The sequence below is a fragment of the Lygodium microphyllum genome, chromosome 17, assembly GCF_053477565.2.
Source record: "Lygodium microphyllum isolate KBCC chromosome 17, Lygodium_microphyllum_v1.1.10, whole genome shotgun sequence".
In the NCBI taxonomy this organism is placed as follows: Eukaryota; Viridiplantae; Streptophyta; class Polypodiopsida; order Schizaeales; family Lygodiaceae; genus Lygodium; species Lygodium microphyllum.
In genome coordinates this window covers 114,420,774-114,437,456 of record NC_141151.1, presented here as the reverse complement: position 1 = coordinate 114,437,456, position 16,683 = coordinate 114,420,774, and positions in this window count along the sequence as shown.

Sequence of the window (16,683 nt, the reverse complement as noted above, 5' to 3'; positions counted from 1 at the left end):
TTTAAGGACTGTTTTGCAGAAGATCTACCACCAGGTTTACCTCCATCACGTCCAGAAGACCATAAGATTGACCTAATACCTGGCACACAACCACCTTGCAAAGCCCCATATAGGCACAATCAAATAGAGCAAAAAGAAATCCAGACTCAAGTAGAAGAATTACTAAATAGAGGTTTAATTCGACCTAGCAGTTCTCCATTCGGTGCACCTGTGCTCTTAGTCAAGAAAAAGAATAATACTTATCGGATGTGTATTGACTACCGAGCATTAAACAAGATCACTGTAAAGAATAGGTATCCTATACCTAGAGTTGATGACCTTATGGACAAACTGCAAGGATCTTCTATATTTAGTAAAATTGACCTTAAATCTGGATATCATCAGGTGAGGCTAGATAGATCCGACATATTTAAGATTGCATTCAGGACACAGTTTGGCCATTACGAATTCTTAGTTATGCCATTTGGATTAACTAATGCACCTGCTACTTTCAGTAGAATGATGAACCGTATTTTTCTAAAATATCAGTATTGTGTGATTGTTTTCTTTGATGATATTTTAGTATTCAGTCAAAGTGAAAAAGAGCATTATGAGCATTTATCATTAGTTTTTCAATTACTGAAAGAAAATCAATTGTTTGCAAATCCTGACAAGAGTGAATTCTTTAAGACACAAATAGAATATCTAGGTCATATTGTATCAGAGGAAGGAATAAAAGTTGATCCTAAGAAAATTGACGCAATATTGCATTGGCCTATTCCTAAAAATGTACATGAATTACGTTCATTCCTTGGTCTTGCTAGTTTCTATAGGAAGTTTGTACGTAATTTCTCATTACTTGCTTTACCACTGACCAAACTTCTTAAGAAAGGTATTGTTTATCAATGGACTGAAAACCAGCAGAAATCCTTTGATTTACTTAAACGTGCATTGACCAATGCCCCTGTCCTACAATTGCCTGACTTAAATAGACCATTCTTTTTAGTCGTGACTGATGCTAGCGGATCAGGAATAGGAGCCGTGTTAATGCAAGATAACCATCCAATAGCATATTCTAGTTCTAAGCTGAAACCTTCTGAGCTTAAATATTCCACTTATGACAAGGAACTCTTAGCAGTTGTACAAGCATTGAAACAATGGAAGCATTATTTAATGGGTTCAGAATTCATGATAAAGACCGACCAGCAAAGCATTAGACATCTACTTAGCCAACCCCAAATTTCTGACCGCCATATCAAATGGGCTTCATTCATTCAAAGTTTCCATCCTATCATTCAATACCAACCTGGAAAAGAAAATGTAGTTGCCGATGCATTGAGTAGAAGACCTGCAATTCATAACATTTCTATCATATCTTTTGATTCTTTAATTGCTATGAAAGACACATATCACCAGGATATTACTTTTCATTCTGTTTGGCAAAAATTAGTTCAAAATAATTTCATTCCTGTTGATTCATTGTCATATAATGATGGATTCATGTTCTTTGAAAAGAGACTGTGTGTTACTATTCCATTCCGATCTTTTGTTTTAAATGAAATTCATTGTCCCCCATATCAAGGTCATAGAGGTATCATTTCTACATTACGCATGTTAACTGAAGATTTTTATTGGCCGCATATGGATGCAGATGTATCTAATTTTGTTTCTGAATGTCTGATTTGTCAAAGAATAAAGAGACATCATGGTAAACAGTATGGGTTATTAATGCCTTTATCTATTCCATCTAAACCTTGGGAACATATATCTATGGATTTCATTACTGGCTTACCAAATACTAAATCTAACCATGACATGATTTGGAAAATTGTAGATAGATTTAGTAAGCAAGCATATTTCATTGCATGTAAGAAAACTTTAACAGCATCACAAGCAGCACAGTTATTTTTGAAAACTGTTTTTACTAACCATGGATTGCCAAAAGTGATTATTTCAGATAGAGATTCTAGATTTTGTAATAATTTCTGGATTACACTGTTTGCAAATCTAGGCACAAAGATTGATTTTTCATCTGCATTTCATCCAGAAACAAATGGACAAACAGAAGCCACAAATAGCACTATTCTAGATCTTTTACGTGCATACACTATCTCTAAACCTCAGACATGGGATACTCACTTACATTTATTACAGTTTGCTTACAATAATACACCTCACACATCTACAAAGAAAGCACCTTTCGAAGTTATTTATGGACATAGATTATCTACACCTGTTGCCTCTTTGTCTAATAGAATACAAAGTGCCGATGATATTGCTGTTATGCATAACACTATTTTTGATGAGGTAAAGGATATGATTGCTAAAGCCCAACAATCATATACCAAACAAGCCAACAAGAAAAGACAAGCCATGAATTTCAAAGTTGATGATTATGTTTGGCTTAGAATAGAAAAGCGTAGACTGCAAAGTATAGATAGACATCCAGTTGTCAAATTAGCCCCTAGATTCTACGGACCATTTAGAATCATTCACAAGATTAATGACAATGCATTCAAGTTAGAACTGCCATCTCATTGGAAAATTCATAATACCTTTCATATTAGTTTATTGAGACCATTTAGAGGACAATTACCTATCCACCCTGTCTATGAACACCCACCTTTACTAGAAGAAGAGACTGAAATCCTTGAACCAGAAGCCATCATAGACACTGATTACATGACCACTAGAACTGGCCGAAGGTACTCTAGATATCTCGTGAAATTTAAGAACCATCCTGTAGAAGAAGCACAATGGATGCACGCTAGAGACCTAAATGCTTTCCCCACTCTGTTAGCTCCACATTGAGCTAATAGCAATTGAGGTCAATTGCTATCCCACCCCGGGGGTATGATGCCAGGAGGCATATTCCACGGTGGATTCCGTGAGGTTTTACGGTGGATTCCATAAACTTAGATGACTGGGGCTCATACGCAAAGAGGATTCTTTGTGCGAGAAGTTGATGGGGACGCCTGTCCTTTTCGGGCGTTTCATTAATTTAGTGTGTACATGGGTGATTCCATAGCGGGTGATTCCGCAAAATGCATATTAAATTAATAAACGTTTATGAGTTTAGAGTGCGCACTCGTAATAAATTAAGGTTAGGATTTATTTCTAACCAGTTGATTTATTTATGTAGCTGAAGACTGCTAGGTATTCACTTTTGTCGGTCTAATTGTGTTATTTTACTAACGATTGTGAATGCTTCAGTTGATGTGTAGAGATAGCAGCAGTGGCGGAGGAAAGCATTGGAGTCTAGCGGATTTTCTGATCTTTCGACTATATTTTGATAGGCGCCACGCCTATATTTTGATTATGTCTATAGAGACATCGACTATTTATTATTATTTTGTATGCGCTTATGCGCCTGGATATGTTATTTCTATTTGGACATTGAGATTGGGCGTGCCAGACTCTTTGGGCACCGTCCATTAGCTTTATTTTCCTATTTTTGGTAGAAAGCAAACTCAAAAGCTAAAAGCTTGTCATATTTTTGTAATTGGGCTATTTTTGAGCAAAAAGATTGGAAATATATATTAAATACATGCTTTGTGAAGCGCTCACACAAGGCATGGGGGAGATTCAACCCAATTTGTCTTTTGTCTCATGTCGTGCTTGTTTTTACATTGGTTTTTGTGCTAAAAAGTAGAGTGCTTTGTTCTTGGGGACCTTTGGGAATTCACTACGTGAGCTACCTGCGTCCGATCTGCGCACCAGTGAGGGGCCTCCCAACCATGAAACACACGTCTCCCAAATCGAGTTTCTATGCATAAGTAATAGATCCATTTGTCTTATGATAGATGCTTGATGGAATTGTTTGTAAATGGTTACCTTTGATTGATAATGGTGAGATTTATTAGAAAACTTAAAAAAATTAGTCATATAATGATTTATACTAAAACACACAAAACTCTAATTATATGATTTTCATAGAAATGATAAATTTTGGGGGTTTTGTTATGATTTTGGGGTTCATGTGGATTATAATGAATATAAAATCAATTCTCAATGACTATGATCAGTCCCAATCCATAAATCAAAAAAATTGGGTTTTTGCATTAGAAATTTAGAAAAAAATATGTTTTATGTTCGTGGATGTATGGCATGGCTGGAGCATGAGGGATAAGCCTCAACTTAGCCTTGTCTTTGTGTTAAAGTATAGTTTTTACCGCTTTATAAGAAAAACACATTAAAAAACCACTTTCTACATCTATCAATGATACATAACCTAAACGATAGGGGAAAAGAGGGGGTTTGATGTTGATTAACTTTGCTGATAACATTTGAAATTCTGATCTATTTGTTGTATATACCATATAAGATGTTTATAATTTAAGTTTAAGAAGGTCAAGCAGCACGAGAATGCTCGGTACTGACCCTTAGCAATGCAAAATCATTGAAAGAAATGTCTTTGCACCTCGCAATGCTGATTGCTAAATCATAAAATGTTTAAGCACTATGGCCATTCACAATTGCATTGCACATATCACATGGTGTCATTCATGGATGCATTGCAATCATATTTATACATATGACCTATGTTGAGTATATGAGATACGTAAGATGTAGGTTTAGATGATCGGGTTCCTTGGGGAACTATTAAGTGAGGAAAAATATTTTACCTTGGAATGTTTAAAAACAAGAGTGGAGTTTGTGATGTACATGTTATTTGTGTTAGTAGCACATCGAGGGGCCAATCCACAAGGTGTAGTAGAGCTGCAGTAGTGGGGCCACGACACTCAACCGAGGGGTGCCTCCTTTTGTCTATGCTTACGTGGTGTTTTTTCACCGATATATGTGTCGGGACTCCCTTTGAGGAGTGTGGGAAAGGTTTAACTATTGGATTAAAATCTTGGGTAAGTTATGTTGGGATAAAAGGCCCTTGGGCCTACCCCTGTACCCTAACCGCCCATATTCTTTATTTATATATATGAGATAGTGCAATAAGGCTGTCATATCATTCTTGGCAGCACCTACATTGTGTGTGATCTTCTCTCCCACATATTCATCTTCTCCTTCTCCATTGCCATTGCATCCCCTTCAATTGGTATCACATCTTTGGATCAAATCTTGATCGTGGAGCTTGGCCCCAGCATTACTTCAGCCTGGATTGAGACCTAAAGCTTGGAGCTTCAAGGCCAACCATGGCTTCTTCCCCCGAAGGTAAGATTTCATCTTCCGCCTCTCCCCGGCCCTCATAGGCTCTTGGCAAGTGTTCCTTGGCTTCATTGGGCACCCTGTATGCCCCCATTTGCCCCTTATCCTCAGGATAACTAGTAGACCCCACAGTAGCAACTCACGTTTTTTTTGTGCTTGTTTCAAAATCTGGCTCAAAAAGCCCATTTTTTCTCATATCTTGGGCATTCGAAACCCAATTTAGGCAAGGTAAGAGTCCAACTTGGGGTTTTGGCAAGCTCCATACACAATGGCAATGTCAAATCTACCAAATTTTGATCACAGTTTTTTTTGCAATAGATCTAAGTTGATTTACAGTAAGAAAATGTCATGCTCTTAGCTTATGTGATGCTCCTGAGGCTTTGTATTTGATGCCTAGATGCTTTGGGGATGTTTGCCCAATGTTTTGATATACTTTGGGACTTGGTTTGAGCTTCCATAGCTCAATTTATTTAGGGATTTATTATTGTACATTGTTTGGGCTGCAAGGTTTTATCAAGGACGGCTTATGCATAATGCTCTTTGTTGACATTCGGGTGTCCTATTGGATATATTGATGCTTGGTCATCATGGTTTATTCCTAGATATGCTATTTGAAAGTTATTGAGCCTTGAATTGGATGCGGACACTTCGTTTTTGGTTGGGATTTATGCTACCTTGGTTGACAGGTTTTTCTACCTCGAGTTTGGTTATGCCTATCGTCTACAAGTGCTCCTGACTACTCGGGATGATATGTTGATGTATTTGGATGATGCTACTTTGATTTTTATGCTCCCAGATGCTTCTTGAGCAAAGAGTAGAGCTCAATTCTTGGTTCACGATCATTTTCTTTGCAACTAGCATTTCACTTGACAAGGTTTATGCCCCGTGCTATCCATTATGGGACTGATGTCTGATGTGGATGCTTTTGGGTTCGGCTACAGTATGGTTGATAGTTGGGCTTGAATCAACTTGCATTTGAGGATTTTATGGAGCAGTTCGGCTTATCACTTATGCAACTTGGATGCTATTTGACCCTTAATGTCTCGTTTATGGATCTTGGATTTACTTGGATGCAGATACATGTTTGAGTAGTGCTTCTCCATTGTCTTGGCAATTGGTTATTGATCTTTTATTGCTCATTGATGCTTGGTTCTTTGTGGGTTACTCCTTGATAAGTGGACTTTAAAGTGCTTGGGCTACAGTTATGGCTTTCTTGCTCCTCTGTTGTCTAGCTTCTATGCTAGTTGGGCTACTATTGCCCGTCCATGTTAGAGAGCAGATGCTATGTATGCTTACCCATCTATGCACATGGTCTACTGTTGTATACCTTATAGAGCCACTTATTTGGATGTTGTTGTACAGAAGTTTGGACTTCTCATAGATCTTGATTCTTGCAGGATGTAGTGCCACTTGTCGGTCTTTACTTGACTTGGATGTTCCTAGGTGGCATGATGTACTACAGAGCTATGCGTATGCGTATGGTTATGGGATGATTTCATGGCTGAAAACCGTATGCTCTTATGACAAATGTTTTATGCTTTACCGTATTGTGGTTGGTTATGTCATGCAGTTGGCTACGACTCTTCTTCATGTGGGAGCTTTTGCATCCTTGGTTGATGCCTTTATGTCCTCCTGTCCATTGAGATTTCATGAGCCTTTGCAGCACGCTTCTATCACTGACGTACTTGCACATGATTTTCTTCATGAGCAAGTTTCCTCCATTGGGACAGCCCTCGACTCCTTGAGCTCCGTGGATTTTATGGATAGCCCCTATTCATGATGACATGGATTCCTTGTTGTCTTCTACATGTTCTTCAGTTATAGATGTTGTATGCTTCCATTGTGGAAATCTTGGGCATGTTAAAAGAAAATGTTTTAAACAGATTAGAGAGCAGCAGAGACAGAGACGGACTCGACATGAGCAAAGAGTCAGCGATACAGCAGGTGTTACCACTCTTTCTAGTGGTGAGGTACATGTAGTTACCCATGATGATGCAGTTGAGCATGTCCTCTTGTCATCTTGTTTCCCTACTACTTACTTGCTCAGTGATCATGCCTATGCCTTTGATTGGCTTTTGGACTCTATGTCATCTTGTCATGTTACCCCTCATAGAGCATGGTTCTCTTCTTACAGGGAGATTGACGGATGTATTGATTTGGGGCTTGAGCAGAGTTATACTATTGTTGGTACAAGGGACATATACTTAGCTCTACCTGATGGGACTTCTCTTGTGCTCCGTGATGTATTACATGTTCCTATGCATAGTAAGAGCTTGATGTCTATCTGTCAATTGCATGGTGCAGGTTACTCTATTTCTCTTGAGGATAGGTCATGGAAGATCTGTCGTTGGTTTCTTGGTTTTTGCCAGAGGTTCTAGAGTTGGTTCTCATTACCCAGTGCATATCTCTCATGTCGGAGATTCTATGGTTAAAGTTATTGGAATACCACATGCATTGTTATGGCATTATCACCTATGCCATACGCACCATAGAGAGATGGAAATCTTGTCTCGTTCAAACTCATTGTTGCCTCCTATGTCACATGCAGATCTTGATGCTTGCCCTGATTGTTCTTATGGTCCTTGTAGAGGCCCTTTGGCTCATGGTAATCATGAGAGGCATGATCCTCTAGATCTTGTCCCATGTGCAGTTTATGGACCTATGCCTACCCAATCACTTGGTGGAGCTTAACATTTTGTGACCTTTGTGGATCATGCTACCCACCGTGTTTGGGCTTTTCCCTTGTTATGGATTGACAATGCTACAATTATGCTTGACAGGTTTATGGATTCTACTGGTTGTCGGCCTAGATGCTTGCAAATGGATTATGAGAGTCATGCTATCTCTCCCAGTTTTCAATCCTATTGTTAATATTTTGGCATTGATTTCCTATGCCCATGGTATTACAGGATTGCTCATGGCATGTGCCTGATTCTATAAGCAAAGGTTGCTTCTCTGCTTACCACAGCTAGGTTATCTTATAGCTTTTGGGTTGAGGCCCTTATGACACCAGTCTACTTGCTTAATAGGATACCGTTGTCGTCGCGTTAAGGGTTGAAGGTCTACCACTGGGGCTTTAGTGCAAAAGAGGAGTTTAGGATTCAAGGTTCAAGAAGGGAAAATAGATTGGGGTTTAATAAGATCTGGGATTTAGAAATGATTTAGGTACGGAAGAAGAGTTCAAGCTTTTTCACTATGTACTTAGCATACATGAACGGAAGAAATAAGTCTATCTTGATTACATCAAATGCCTCTGGATACTTACATCATATCATAAAGGATATTTTCAAATTCTCAATTCAATTATGAATATCGAATGCAAGATCTAATGGCATTTATTTCAAGTACATAGATGGATTTCAACCCTTTGGAACAAGTATTTTGATGATAGATTCAAATGCAATCAGGATTTGGGCCAAATATACATGAAATGAATTGAAGAAGCATAATTTTAGCTTCAGCCCTATTTTTTAAAAAAAAAATCCAGCCCATAATCAAGCTCAAAATGAGTGCATAAACTCAAGAAGAAGCACTTCTGATCATTAATGAACAATGTCCTAATGAAAAGAGGTCATTTCCTTCCATTACAACCACATAAATCCCATGTTTGCTCATAAAAATGGACCATAACAGTGGGCTGCCCTATTTATGACTGGTTATTTCAGCCCATAACAGCCCATATACCTTCAATATCTTCACCCTTTTCTTGCCCCAAAGTCACTCAAGTACTTGGGTACAAGTCGGCCTTCATTGGACCAAGAATAAGGTAGACAAAATGAGAGAAGTCGTGCATAAGAGCAGGCTGAATACTTTTCTCTCAAATTTCCCTCTTTTATAGATTGTTTCAGCATGCATTTTCGTCAGACCAAATGGGCAAAGAAGTGGAGCTCTCACCATGTTTACATCTTCAGTGTTTGGGCATGTTGATCTTCAGTTTGCATGCTCCAAATCATGCACCATAGCTCCAACTCTCTCTAGTTTGCTTCAGACTATGCAGCGTGCATTTTGCACTGAAAAATGCGGGCTACTCCCTGCTCAGCCCCTGGTCACTTTTTGACCTACCCAAGTCACTTGCTGGTCACTTAAGTCTATTACTTCAGGTCCCATGTGGACCTAGTGGACTTTTGGCAACTTTTGGCATTTTTCTTGGGTTCTGACCATATTTTTGCACCTGAATCAATGTGATTTATCCTGCAGACTGTCAATTACTTCCAGTTTACCAAGTTGTAGGTTCCCATAGACTTATTTTTCATAAATATACATGGTATAACTTAAAATTATATGCTAGATACAAAAGAACTTGTGTAACTAAGTTGATATTGGATAGCAATGTTTGAATTTTGTATGCAATTTCCTCATATAACTTCCAGTGAAGCTCTTCTATGTTCATAAGAATCCCATGATTTATATTATGAACAGTAAACTCTTTGACATTCACCCCCTCCTAACCTGCACATCCTCCAGCATGTGCCATTTGATAAGATTACAGGTCAAGGAGGGTCTTCTTCTTCATCTTCATTCTCTAAGTCTTTTTCTTCCTGCATGTCTTCAAGTAGAGGGCTCATATCTAAGTCATCAAGTTCATAAGTTGAAGATTCTCTTAGTTTGAAGAGTTTGATTCGTTTCCTAACTATTGGAATCTTAATCATGGTCCCATCCATTTCAGCCAAAGAGTAAATAGCATTATTATGTACTACTTTTACAACATATGGTCCAAACCATCGCTTGGCTAACTTCCTATGAGCACTATATTGATTGTCCAGGCTGCTATCATAGACAAGAACCCAATCATTCTCTTGAATAGCTCTTGGACGGAGTCGATGATGCTTGTCAAACCTCTTCTTATTCTTTAATCTTGCTGTTTTTAGCCTTTCAATGGCTATTTTGACATCTTCTGGCCTTCTTTCAAGTTGCCTTATGCGTAAAGACAACAATTATTCTCTATTCATGCCTTCATCCCAAGGCAAGATACTCAATGTGACAATGGATTCTTCAATAGGCATAATAGGTGGCTGTCCATATATAAGTTCAGCTGGCATATATCCTGTCACTGCACTATGGGTAGTTCTATTAGCCCATAATGCGAATGGTAGCATTTTAGGCCATTCCCTCAACTTTTCTTTGCATGATTTTGCTAAAGCTTTAAGAATTGGTTGATGACCTCTTTCACTCTTACCATTGCCTTCAGGGTTGTAGGCTGAAGTAAGAGATAGCTTGATTCCCAATTGAGCAAAGAAATGGCGAGCCTCATCGGCATCCAATTCCTCTCTATCAGCAGTTACTTTAGCAACACATCCATACCTGCAAAATACTTCTTCAAGTAAAAATCTACAAACAGCATGAGTGGACTTTGTTGTCAAGGCCTTTCCTTCCACTTGATTTGTGAGATCTTCTCTAGCAAGTACTAGATATCTCGTGTTCCAAATTCCTGTAGGCATGGTTACTAAATCAATAACCCATCTATAATGAATGGATTCTATGCTTTACCATAGAATACATTTGACAAACATGACAAGACTCAACAAAATGCTCAATCTCTTTATACATGTTTTGCCACCAAAATTTCTCTTTTATTTTGGCAAAAGTTCCCCATATGCCTCTATGACCAGCCACCCAATAGGCTTTCATGGAATTCTTGCATGACCTATCTTTGTGTCTTTTTGTCTCCTACGACACGAACAGGCGCCCTTCCTTTCTTTTTCGCATGCCTCCAAAGGTAACCATCTTTAAGAAAAAAACCATAAACTTTTCTCTTAATTCTCTTGAATTCTTCATTAGTCCAATCTTCCCACTTTGTCATAGTGCTAAAAAATTGGCCAATTTTTAGCCAATCATCTGCATAATATTCTTCTTTAAAGTGTGAACAAACCATAACAAAACATTGAATATGCTGTTTACTAGCTGTCCATTGTCCTTCTTTGGTTGTTTCATCCTTCCTTGCTGATGTAACATTTGTTTTAGCAGCTAAACCTATTGTACTTGCTGTAATTTTTGTTGTGCTTGCATTTTTTACTGCTGAATTAATATTAGATTCAGCTATACTTTCTGTTTTTACACTACAAGATATAGACCTTATAGCGACGTTTAAAGCGACGAAAATACAAACAACAAAATTTGCCCCCGTCGTCGCAAAAAGCGTCGTTATTGACGACGCCATGGAATCGTCGCTATTTTCGTCGCTATATGCGTCGCTATTTACGTCGCTATATGCATCGCATTTGCGACGCATATAGCGACGTAAATAGCGACGCATATAGCGACGGTTACAGAGAGTTTGCGACGCTGATAGCGACGACAATAGCGACGCCTGCAGTAAATTTGCGACGCAAATAGCGACGGTAACAGAGAAAAAAAAAATTTGTGGCAGGGCAGCAAGCTGCCCTGCCACATATAGCACTGTGTGCTGTATGAGAGCCATACAAAATAGTTTCTGCACTGCTGCATACAAAGCGTTTGCAAACAAAAAGAATCTATACTGAAATCATAAAACTGATAGATGAAATAAATACATGATATCGCATAAAATGCGATTGGTACAATCATAAAACAATATCACTAATACATAGAAAATGTCTACATAGATCGGGCGACTAAAAACTAAAGGTATGTGAGCGCTAAGGATCCGAGGGCGAGCTACAAATCGTCGTCCCCCGAAAGCTCGTCCCTCTGCAAAGGAGCATCAAACGGATTCTGCAGAAAAAGAAACAACATATCAATCCACCATACAATAATGCATTCAAATATCTCATGGTAACTACGGACATGAAAGATGAGAGACTTACTGGGCCGCCGCGTCTGTACAATCGGTCGATCAATGATCTGAGACCGTGCCTCTCTGCATATTGAGTCTCAAGGCCTTGCGGATCACGATTTGTAATGGAGTGCTGCAAAGAAAACAAAATGCTAACTGTTAGAAACATGATTGTCAGTACAAATAATATCTCAAAAAAACAAATAAGCAAAACAAAAGAGAAACTTACAAAGTCCTCCAAATATGTCCTGTGGCTGCCACTCCCAAGATGATGTACCGATCCGGCCTCGATTCGTGCCCTCGCCGCCTCCCGCTGCTGACTCCAACGTCCTGGCTAATTTGTAGCCTCCTCCCTCAGTCGGCGCCAGTCCTCTGCATCTAACCACTCGGGCTTTGGAGCCCCACTCTTGATTGCCTTGCGTGCATCGGATTGTCTATGTGACATGTATGCACGCATGCAATCCATCATCCAGCCCGTAGAGAATCTATCCACTGCGGCTGGCACCGGGAACTCCTCGTGCAAGGATGCTACTATGTACTCCTTGCTCCCCTCCGGTATGCTCCTCCAATGATCCAGGACGTTGTGCCGAAAAACTTGTTGGCACAACTCCCTCATGCGAGCCATCACCCTCCTCCCCTCATCATTCATGATGATAGCTCCTGACCTGCCATCCACTAGGTATCCATAATCCCTAGGAGTGTGCCTCCTATGGGCCCTCTCCCATCTCCGTCCACGCTCCTGGGCATATCCAGGAGACCCCTGAACATCCGGTGTACCGACGGGGGTACCCTCTCCCGGAGTGCCACTGAAAGGGGTGCCACCAGAGGGGGTGCCACCAAAAGGCGTGACATCTGCCGACGGCTGCGCAAAAGCTAGAGTAACTGGAGTGGACGTCCCCACAGGTGTGACAAATCCTGGAGGTGACCGAGCTCCAGCTGAACGACGAGACGGAGACACCGCGTCCGTGTCTCCACAGCAGCACCCCCCTGATCCTCCTGCAGTCGCAATCTGGTACTTGGCGAGCCACGTCTCCATGGAGGCATGGTGCAACATACAAAAGCGATTCACCTTCTCTTCCATTGAGGCATCCATTCTTTTTTCTACCCCATTTCCAACCACCACATCTCCAGTCAGCCTGTCATCGTCCTTGAGCGTCCATAGCATTTCATTGTCTGGTTCCACCGTTGGTAGCCATTGTGAGATATGCACTAATGCCTCTGACACCAACCAACCCTCCGCCATGCTACCTTCCGGACGAGCTCGTTGTCGCACAAAGCCTTTTAGGGTTTTCATGAAGCGCTCCAGGAAGAACATCCATCGCATATGGACAGGTCCGGCAATCTCCACTTCGTCCACAAGATGCACAAGAAGGTGAACTTGTATCGTGAGCATGCTAGTGGGCAGGTATTTCTCAAAGAGACAGACCGTCTCAACTGCTCCCCGCCTTGCGGATTCAATAGAGGACGTCTTAATCTCTTTCTGTGAGATCCATTGCACCAAAGTCGACAGCTTGTAAATGGCCCCGCGAATTTCTGGAGTTAGGCATCCCGCGATCGCGATCGGTAGGACAAACTGCCACAAATGAGAAAGCATTAAGAATAATGGTCACTTTTCAAATTTCAAAATGTCCACGCTAATTAAAATCCATTCTGTTCACAAACCTGACATATCTTATGCCAATCATGGGATTTTAGCCCAGACATTTGGTCATCTTTAGAAAATGCGGACCTGAGAGAACGCATCATACCCGTCGAAGTGCGGATAGACTTGATTACTTGCTTCACAATGCGCTCTTCTTTGGTAGACAAAACCCAGGGAGCGCGAGGAAGCTGCACTCCCCCTTCAGCACTCGACTGCGGCCAAAGCGCCTCCATCTTACCTACCTCCTTTAAATCCATTCGTGACCCTATAGTGTCTCTCTTTCCTGTGATGTGGTCCCATAGCAAGCTGCCCACATTTTTGAAAATATGCATGGGATCCAACAAGTGGTTGACCTGTAAGTGGGTCCAATATGGCAACTCGTAGAAAACTGAGAACCGTCGCATTCCATTTGGATGTGATTCCGGGTTTACCATTTTCAGCTCGTACCAGCTTGCAGCGTTCATACGTGCTAGAGGTCGTCCAAGAAAACCTTCCCTGAGTTCATGATCCTCCGGCAAGAAAGCGGCGTGTCCTTGATATACCATCTTCTTCATGGTTCGTGACCTTCGGGAGTCTAACTGTGGCCCACACAATGGACATGCATGATAACCTGAGGTAACGAGACCTGCAAGGCGATCCACGACCTAGTGAATACTTGATTGAATGAAATAAAATATAGATATTACCGGCGTGAACAAAGGTCTGCTCACCTGAGCACTCTCCCAATCCCGGAAAGTCATGCATCGTCCACATGAGAATGGCTCGAATGTTGGCTGACCGCCGACCATCGCGCCTGCTCATATCTTGCACCGTGACCCCCTCCTCCCACAAAATCTTAAGCTCATCGACTAATGGACGAAGATACACGTCCATATTTTTTACTTTGTAGCGGCCCGGGACGAGCAAGCTAAGGATGAGATGTCCTTTCTTCGTAGAAAGCCATGGAGGAATGTTGTAGTTGACAAGCACTATAGGCCACACACTGTAAGAAGTCGAGCGCAGACCGAATGGGTTCACACCATCCATGGCGAGACCGAGCCGAAGATTCCTTGGCTCTCGCGCAAAGCCTGGGAAGGTAGAGTCAATGTGGCTCCATGCGCGCGAATCTGCTGATATTCGTTGCACTCCATCCGTAGACCTATTCTGCACATGCCACGTTGTCAAGCTTGCCATGGCAGACGTGCGAAACATGTGGTTTATGCGGGGGATGAGCGGAAAGTGTCTGAGGACTTTTTGAGGGATGGTCTGCCCTTGCAAGTCCTGTCGATACCTGTGAGCACCACACTTTGGACATGTCTCCATAGTCTCGTATTCATCTCGAAACAATATGCAGTCGTTGATACATGCATGGATGTTATTGTAGTCCATGCCAAGCTTCCGTAAAACATGTCGTGCATCATCACGAGACTCAGGCATGGTGTTTGCAGGTGGCAATATATGATATTTCAATAACCTGAAAAAATCATAAAACACCTTGAAAAATCCATCCATATTTACAATAATACTGTTTTTAAAAAAACAATGAAGTCTGTGTGCAAGGTACCTGAATAACTCAGTCACACTCGTATCGCTCCAACCGTATTTTTCTTGCACACTTAAGAGTGCAAGCAATGTCTTCAACCGAGACACTCGGCACCCATCATATAATGGTATGGATGCTTCCTCTCTAAGCGGGTCAGATGTCTCAACATCCATGGGAATCAATGCATCGATCATTGCCTCCATCTCAGGCTCCAAGATTGTAGGCAAGTCGGGAAGGTTGTCTGTCTCCTCTGGCATTGACGATATAGATGGGCCTTGCGAGTGGTCTATTGGCTCCTGCCATCCATCCATCGCACGTCCACGAACTCTTCTAATTGGCCGCAAAGGGTGCACTCCCCCTTGGGTCGAGACATCACCCCCCTGGACACAAAATTTGCCAACAAGACCCAATCTTATTGTGTATGGTTTTCAATTAGCTTGAGAGTACAATGCATGAAAAATGCTAACTTGAAAATACCGTTTGCTGAAAATCTGCAATCGCCTGATCAATAATCTCAGGTTGAAACTCGTCAAATCGTCGTACGTGTTCTATAGAAAATCGGCGTTTTCGTCTAATTGCCAACTTGCATTGAGAGCAAGGACATGGGACACGTTGATTAAGATACGACTCGCGGTCTTGAACAATAGGACCTTCTTCGTTTGCCATCTTATCTACATTACAGCAAACGAGGCTTAAATGGATAGCTTTATGGAGATGTACGTCAACTTGCAAGTTGACCATAAACCTTGCATTGTATATAGTAGTCGAGAGATTTTCCGATGTTATATCTCGGCCTTGTATCATGCTCAACGATTTGTTTGTCCCGATAGATAATTTTTTGTTATATCTCGGCTTTGAGTATAAGTAATCCATTTTAAAATTAATGCGCGCCATCTATGAAATTTTACAACTATAGTAATAAAATTTATTTCAATCAATTCTACTCATAGTCATAAGACCTGAGAGAAATTATCCTATACTCAATTTAAGGGATCTCCACTTCTATAACAATAATTTTGGGTTAATTTTGATGAAGTACGTGGCCGTATGCAAAGCACATTGCATACCATTATCGATACGTATATTATCTTAAATTTCATTCCCTTCCCTCTCCCTCTCCCTCTCCCTCTCTTCCTCTCTTTCTCTCACCCTCTCCCTCACCCTCTCGTTCTCTTTCTCTCCCTCTCTCATTTCCTCCCTCCTCCTCCCTCTCCCTCTCCCTCCCTCTTTCTCCCTCTTTCTCCCTCTCCCTCTCCCTCGCTCCCTCTCCCTCCCCCTCCCCCTCCCTCTTTCTCTCCCTCTCTCATTTCCTTCCCCTCCCCCTCCCTCTCCCTCTCCCTCTCCATCTCCCTCTCTTTCTCTTTTTCTCCCTCTCCCTCTCTATCTCTCTTTCTCTCTCATTTCCTAAACAAGCAAAAAATAAAGTGATTTAAACATCCTCCAAGCAAAAGGGAGAGGGAGAGATACAATGCACTCTCCCTCTCTTTCTCTTTCTATCCCTCTCTCATTTCCTTCCCCTTCCTCTCCCTCTCACTCTCTTTCTCTCTCATTTCCTCTCCTAAACAAGCAAAAAATAAAGTGATTCAAACATTAAACAAGCAAAAGGGAGAGGGAGGGAGAGAGAGAATG